Raw genomic sequence first — 6,829 nt, forward strand, 5'->3', positions numbered from 1 at the left:
GGCTTCCAAAGGAGGGCAGAGGTAAGGGGAAAAAATGAGAATCAAGAGTTGCCATGTAAAGGTACATGATCCCATAATATATGATATATGAAATACAGTTATTTGTTTGAATACAAGTTTTCCCAGTACAATGTACAACACTATAGGGTCCAGGTCACTTTTAAAAAAAATTTCCTTCAGGCAGATTTGGTATAATGTAGGGCTTCCAAAGGAGGGCAGAGGTAAGGGGAAAAAATGAGAATCAAGAGTTGCCATGTAAAGGTACATGATCCCAAAAAAAATGTAACGTAGGGCTTCCAAAAGAAAAGGTTAAAAACAAAGAACCAAAGGCAATTAATCTATATATAAATTCTCTGACATTTTAACTGTTAAGTGAGTGGGAATCTCCTTCATCATGGGACTCATTAACAATATCAGGTATAGCTCTAAGTCAGAAAGTTAGCATAAACACACTCTCACCAGGGGGAGAATTTTCTCAGCCTTTCTTATGATAAGATCACTTATTCCACTCTACTTGGATCAGAGAAAAGGTAAGAGTTTCCAGTACGCTTTACTGCTCTAAAATTTGTTTTAAGTCTTCCTTCCAAACAACTAAACAATGCCTCATGGGCTCGTTGCAATGGGTGCCTGGCAGCCTGTGGTGTCCGGGAGGTGAAGACTCCACCTGATGTTCCGCTCTGTGCATCACACTGCATTAGTAGAAGCGATGTTTATGACACTGACTTCTGTCCCCTAGTGTGCACCTGTGTCCCCATAAGCTACCTTGTGATAATTGTGAGGAGAGAAGAACATGTGCAGGGGAACAAATATTTCTACACATTGTGTGGGGTCTGCTGCAGGAGGACAGGTATAGAACTGCACCACATTTAGAGGATACTATGAAGAACAGTGTTTAAGTACAATATTCACAGCACAGAAAACCTTGGGCTGTGAAACTCTGAAATATTGCTTGGAAGAAAAAATGTCACATGTGAGATTGTATAGATGTGTGACTATACACCACTTCATTGGCCCTAGCCAGGCTTGTGGCTACAGTATCATCAACTTGACAGAAACATGACTGGAAAACAGGACATAAAGGACATGGGGAGAAGAATTATGTTAATAAACATCTCCTTAAGTTGGAAGAATGTCAAATATTTGTGTAAAACTTAAATATTTATAAAAAAGTAATGTAAGATGAATGAATCTTTAACCAGCAATATAGAAATCACATTCTGTGTGCAGCAGCAGTTAACCATCTTTTTAGAAAATCCTATGATTGCCCCAGTGACTCCTGAACCAAGTGCTCATGGTGAGAGAGCTGGGGTTTAGGAGTGAGCTCCGAAACATTGCCTTGCACTCCCCACACTGACCTGGCTACAGCCACTGTCTAGTGTCCCACCTACTAAGAGCAAAATACATCGCTGAGCACTGGTATCACACCTTTTTCCATGATTATTAGCCTGCACCCTGATGATAAGTTGCTTATATTTGACTGCTTTCATCATGGAAGTGTTCACTCTTTGTCCTTAAAGAAATACTTATGCCACATATGGATTTGCATTTCCTACATGTAATCCTTATCCCAATACAAGCATCTTTTGGCTTAGAGAATGATTAATCTACCATTATATTCTTCCCCCTAGTAGTGCTTCTCAGCAAGGAATGCTCTTCAAGGCTAAGGAAGAAAGGCAATAGGCTCCTGCTCACGGCATTCCCTGGTCTTGACCCATTCCCCACCGTCCAGATGCAATTGGATGAAAGGGTCATTTGAGGGTTTAGTCACATTGCTGCTATGCTGTCATACCTTGCAAGGCTGGGCAGATTTCCACAGAATTCTATATAAGCTCTTAATCAGTATCCTACATCTGGAATGGTTTCTCCCATGCCCAGGATTCATGAGTCCAGGAATCAATCAGTCAAAATTGCAATGCTTCTACTGACTGTTTCCCTCAAGGACCCACTAGTGACATATTTACCTTCTGTTTGTGTGATCTTAAGCTCTGCTGAACTAAAAGTTAGGTCCACAAAGAAATAGCTTCTCCTACTGGAGTAACAAGGAATCTATTGAAATGCAGCCTGAATATTCCTCTCAGGAAATGCATTCAGGTGCATTCTGGGACCATCATGCACCTGAGCCAATGATTTAATGGAGAGTTATGTTGCTTATGGTGGAGACTGGTACAGACTGCCAAGGAGAAACTGGACTGTTGCTTCACAGTGGAGATATTAGTCAATAAATTTGGAATGCATGGTATTCTTTAGGATTCTGCTGGTATTACCATGGCCTGTTAGTAAGGTTGATTGGGAAGTACATCAAACCAATCCAGGATGAATGAGAACTTGCCCAAGTACTTCAGGAATGAAGGTATTGGTTCTCCATCCATGTAAAGAATCTGGAGCAGCTGTGTACCTCCTAAAGTCATATACATAAAATCTTGTGTGCTTTTTTCTATACTATACAGCATAATAGTGATTGAATTAATTTCAATAGTTAAATATTATTAACTCTACATTTTTAGTGGAGTCATGCCATGTGTAGTGGAAGCATCACCAAAGGGAAGCTCTGGGTGCTATATATGGAAGGAGTTAATGTGCTCCCAGTTCCATGCAAGATAGGTCTATTACGTTCAGTGGAATTGTAAACTTGTGATTGTGTGTTTGTAAATTACCTATGGTTTAGGGAGTTGTGTTTGGTTGGGAAGTCAACATGAGATGCACTGTGACTGCTAATCATCACATGTTAACTTGACTGGATGAAGCAATATCTGCCAGATTAGGCAAACCCAGTTGTAGAACTGCCTGTCACATGTTTCAGATACCTTTGGTATGGAGTTCACCAACCTTCCTGGGGGAGGACCTAAGGTGACTCTGGGTGGCATCCACCAATGAGGTCACATGTCAGGTAGCATGAAAGGGGAAGAAAAAGGAGATGTGTTGCAATATTTTGAAGCTCTGATTTCCTTAGCTTCTCGAGGCAGCCTCATCATCAGGACCCTCCAGGTAAGCTGAAAGCCTGTAATATTGGAGTGTTGCTGATTTATTTATGCCTCTAGTTCGCTAACTAATACATTCTGTACAGCTGCTATGGGATTTTCTGGCTCTTCAGTGTCCAAGCACTCTAGACTCTCCTGACTCTGAATTCATAAGCTTAACACACACACACACACACACACACACACACACACACACACACACATTTGAAACATATAAATATAAGTGTGTTGAATATAAAGTCTATTGATTTTGCTTTTCTTGAAAAACCTAGCCAATGCAATTATAATAATTTTCCTCAACTCTCTTGATTGACTTCCAGATATAATATGTGAAGAAATGACCATGGTCATAATTATTTCCACCTTTAACTCCATGTGTTTTTATGCTTGTTTTTATGAAATTTTAACATATATTAACTTTATTATAATCAAGATTTGCCGAAATTATGTGGTCTTTGTATCTTCAAGAGTCTTCCTCATTACCTTAAAACGTTTTGTTTCCCTTGTCATATATTTTGGGGTTTTTTAATATAGTTAATTTTATTTATAAATGAATTATTTATATGGCTATAGTCTCTATATATGCCATTCAAATTTTAAATATAGCTTTGCTGAATTTTTAATCACTTTATGAAATACCTCATTATATAAATATAGATTGCAAATATAAAATTTTACACTTAAAACATGAAAATATGGTAAATTGCTATGTTAACACAAAACCATTTTAGGCAATTTGTCAGAGGTATATTGCATGGTGAAATATATGTAGCTTGATTTGATGCAGTAAGTTTAATAATCAATATGCCTTACTACTTATTATGAATTCTTGGTTGTATGTAAAAATGCAGCAGTGCAGGAGCCAGAGTTAGTAGTGCACACACTGTATGGGGCTGTAGACACAATCCTAAAGGCCTAGATTCCTGCAGACTGCTCCAAGTCCTCCCCTGAGACTTCATACTTGCTCAAAATAGAGCTAATACACAATCATCACCTGTCAATTTGGGGCCCTTATGAGTCCTGAACTACGTTGGACCAATGGACAAATGGGTGGATGAATAGGGAGTTTGATGGATGTGAGACTAGTTGGCAAGTCAAATGATCCATGAGTAGAAAAACATGCACATGCAGAGACATACAGGACATAGGGTAAATAGGAAAGACAGGCATATAGAAAGATAGACAGTTACATATGGATGGATGAGAAATAGATAGATAGATAGATAGATAGATAGATAGATAGATAGATAGATAGATAGATAGATAGATATTCAGGCAGACTAATGAACAGAGAGATTACAAAACAGTAATTCTAAGGAAATTCCCAAATGCTTCCTCTATGGTGCTCTCATTTAGAGAGCAAATGCCTTCAAGGCTCTGAACAGATGAAAAACTTTTGTCCTGGCGTCACAGAAATTGATGATCTGAAAACTTTTACTGAAAATCAAGCATTGAACTTTCGTGTTTTGCATGAAAATTATGTCTTAACATGCCTGAAGTTAGTCCAATAATAGAATAAAATAATAAAATTACATTTTACTATCTTTAAAATAGTGACAGAAAATAGACCATTGTGTCTTTTTTGAATTTTTTGTTATTTTCTGGAGAATTATACTAGAAACAAAATATATGAAATTTATACTTTCTGTAAAAGTTCTTTAATATTAAATATTTGGTATTTTAAAATGATTAAATATACATGTAATAATTTGCAAATTTCACTTCATTAAAATGATTCATTGCTCGTATACTTTGAAAGATTCTTATGACACATTTATTTTAAATATTTTGAAACTTTTATTTTCTTTCATACTTTGGCAAACCCTACTGTATTTTATTGTAGAAACATTTCAATTCGATGCTGTTTATATATATGTTGTGTCTTATGTAAATGTGTAACCACTTCCAAGCTTAATGATAAATTAAAATATATATAATGTATAAGCTATTTCCCTAGAGATGAAAAATAATGTCTTATATCTTGTCTTATGAATCAAATTATTTAATAAAGGAGGCAAATTTGCTTTTGATGCTAAATATAGGAATACATTAACATTATTCCCCTAGTTTATTAAGAACATTGACAGAAATTAGCCATCAGATCTCAGTACACTCATAAGATCTCAAATTAAAAATGGCAAGCTAGTGTAATTTGCCAAGAAAAGTAGAGAAAGCTAATCTTAATGAATATCTCCATTATTCTTATTTAGGGACACAGCTTGATAAACAAAACGAGTACATTTAATTATTAAAATAAAAGTAGTGGCATGTGGAGCAGAAAATATATGATATTCATGACTCTTTGCATAAAATGTGCATTTAGATTATTTAGATATTGCATATCCTACTCACAGGAGACATGGAGGGAAAAGAAGCAAGGAATTGCAGGATAAATATCACTGAGGCACTTCCCTCTTTTTCGTTCAATAAATCATTTTTTCTCTGATGAATACATACAACTCAGGTTCCCTGTTTTTTTTTTTTTTTTTTTTTACTTCTTCTTCTTGGAGATTGAACTCAGGTCCTTGCGCTCGCAAGGCAGGCCACCGAACCGCTGAGCTAAATCCCCAGCACTCAGGTTTTCATATGTGGATCTTATCCTCCCTTTCTACAGAAGTTGCAACATCATTACACTTTAAGTGTAGTTGTCGTTGTCAGTTCTTGTGGAGGTTTTCCTTGCTCTTAAGTTTATGGAGAAGAGGAAAATGTAAAACAACTTTAATTTCTCTCCATCCAGATTTATGCTCTTGATTCTGTGTCTCATTGTCTAGGAAATAAAGCAGACATCTAGTAAAAATTATTTGAATTCTTACCAGGGTTTTAGATTTACATAGCCAATGAAATGAACTTAATATATATCACTCAAAATCTTGCAGTGCTTAAACTAAAGCAAGTGGAAGATTGTTTTTCAGAAATGTTCGTTTGCTTAAAATTTTAGTCACATTATTACTAAAGAACATATAAGGTACTAATGACTATGTGAAAAAGAAAAGTCCATAGAAAAACAGCATTTTTAGTTTATTTCATTCATAATTGATACGGAAAACTTTTATAAATAGCAAAAACCTATAAAGGGTTACTATATAAAATGGCTTCTGCTGTCTCTAACAGCAGTTTGTTTTGTTTAGCTCAAAACTAATTACACCAAAGGCACTAATTGCTAACTGTGGCATTTGATCTGACCCTGAGATAACAGGACACAGCAAGGTCTTCAGAGACTGAAGCCACCTGATCATAAAAGTGTCTAAATGAAAAAACCCATTGCTAACATTTGCTCCGCTGAACCTAAACACCCTCTTCCTATGGGCTAGAATAGATAACTAGGCGAATTTTAAAGGTAAACTCCCCAACTGCAAAGAACTGTTACATCTGGGTTGAAAAGATTAACTATTCTGTGACTGTGATTTGAACTGTGAGAACAAAATGTAACCACCCAAATGAAGTCAAGGCTGTAAAACCCTATAAAAGGAGCAGTTGTAACCGAGTGCATCATACATCCAGGCACAGCTTATGTGCAACTGATCCTAATCGATAAGCAAATTTATTATATTATTTCCATTCTGCTGCCTCTCTGTGTATGACTTCCTGATTCCTCCCGTAACATAATCTGTTGCAGAGGTAATAAGAGTAAAAAGTGAAAAGGTCCATTAAAATCCTGGATATAAGTAATAGAGAAATTCTTCACCAACTGGTTTCCTTTTTTATTGAATTTATTGCTACACTTAGATATACGTTACTATCACACTCATCATTGAGAATTTGTATCTGTATTTGATAAACCCTGATTCTTTTCTTTCCTATTCACCTGCCCTCCCTTCAACCCCAATGCCATATATATATATATATATATA

This window comes from Fukomys damarensis, unplaced genomic scaffold (genome assembly GCF_012274545.1).
Source record: "Fukomys damarensis isolate Sample0158 unplaced genomic scaffold, DMR_v1.0_HiC HiC_scaffold_10, whole genome shotgun sequence".
NCBI classification, from domain to species: Eukaryota; Metazoa; Chordata; class Mammalia; order Rodentia; family Bathyergidae; genus Fukomys; species Fukomys damarensis.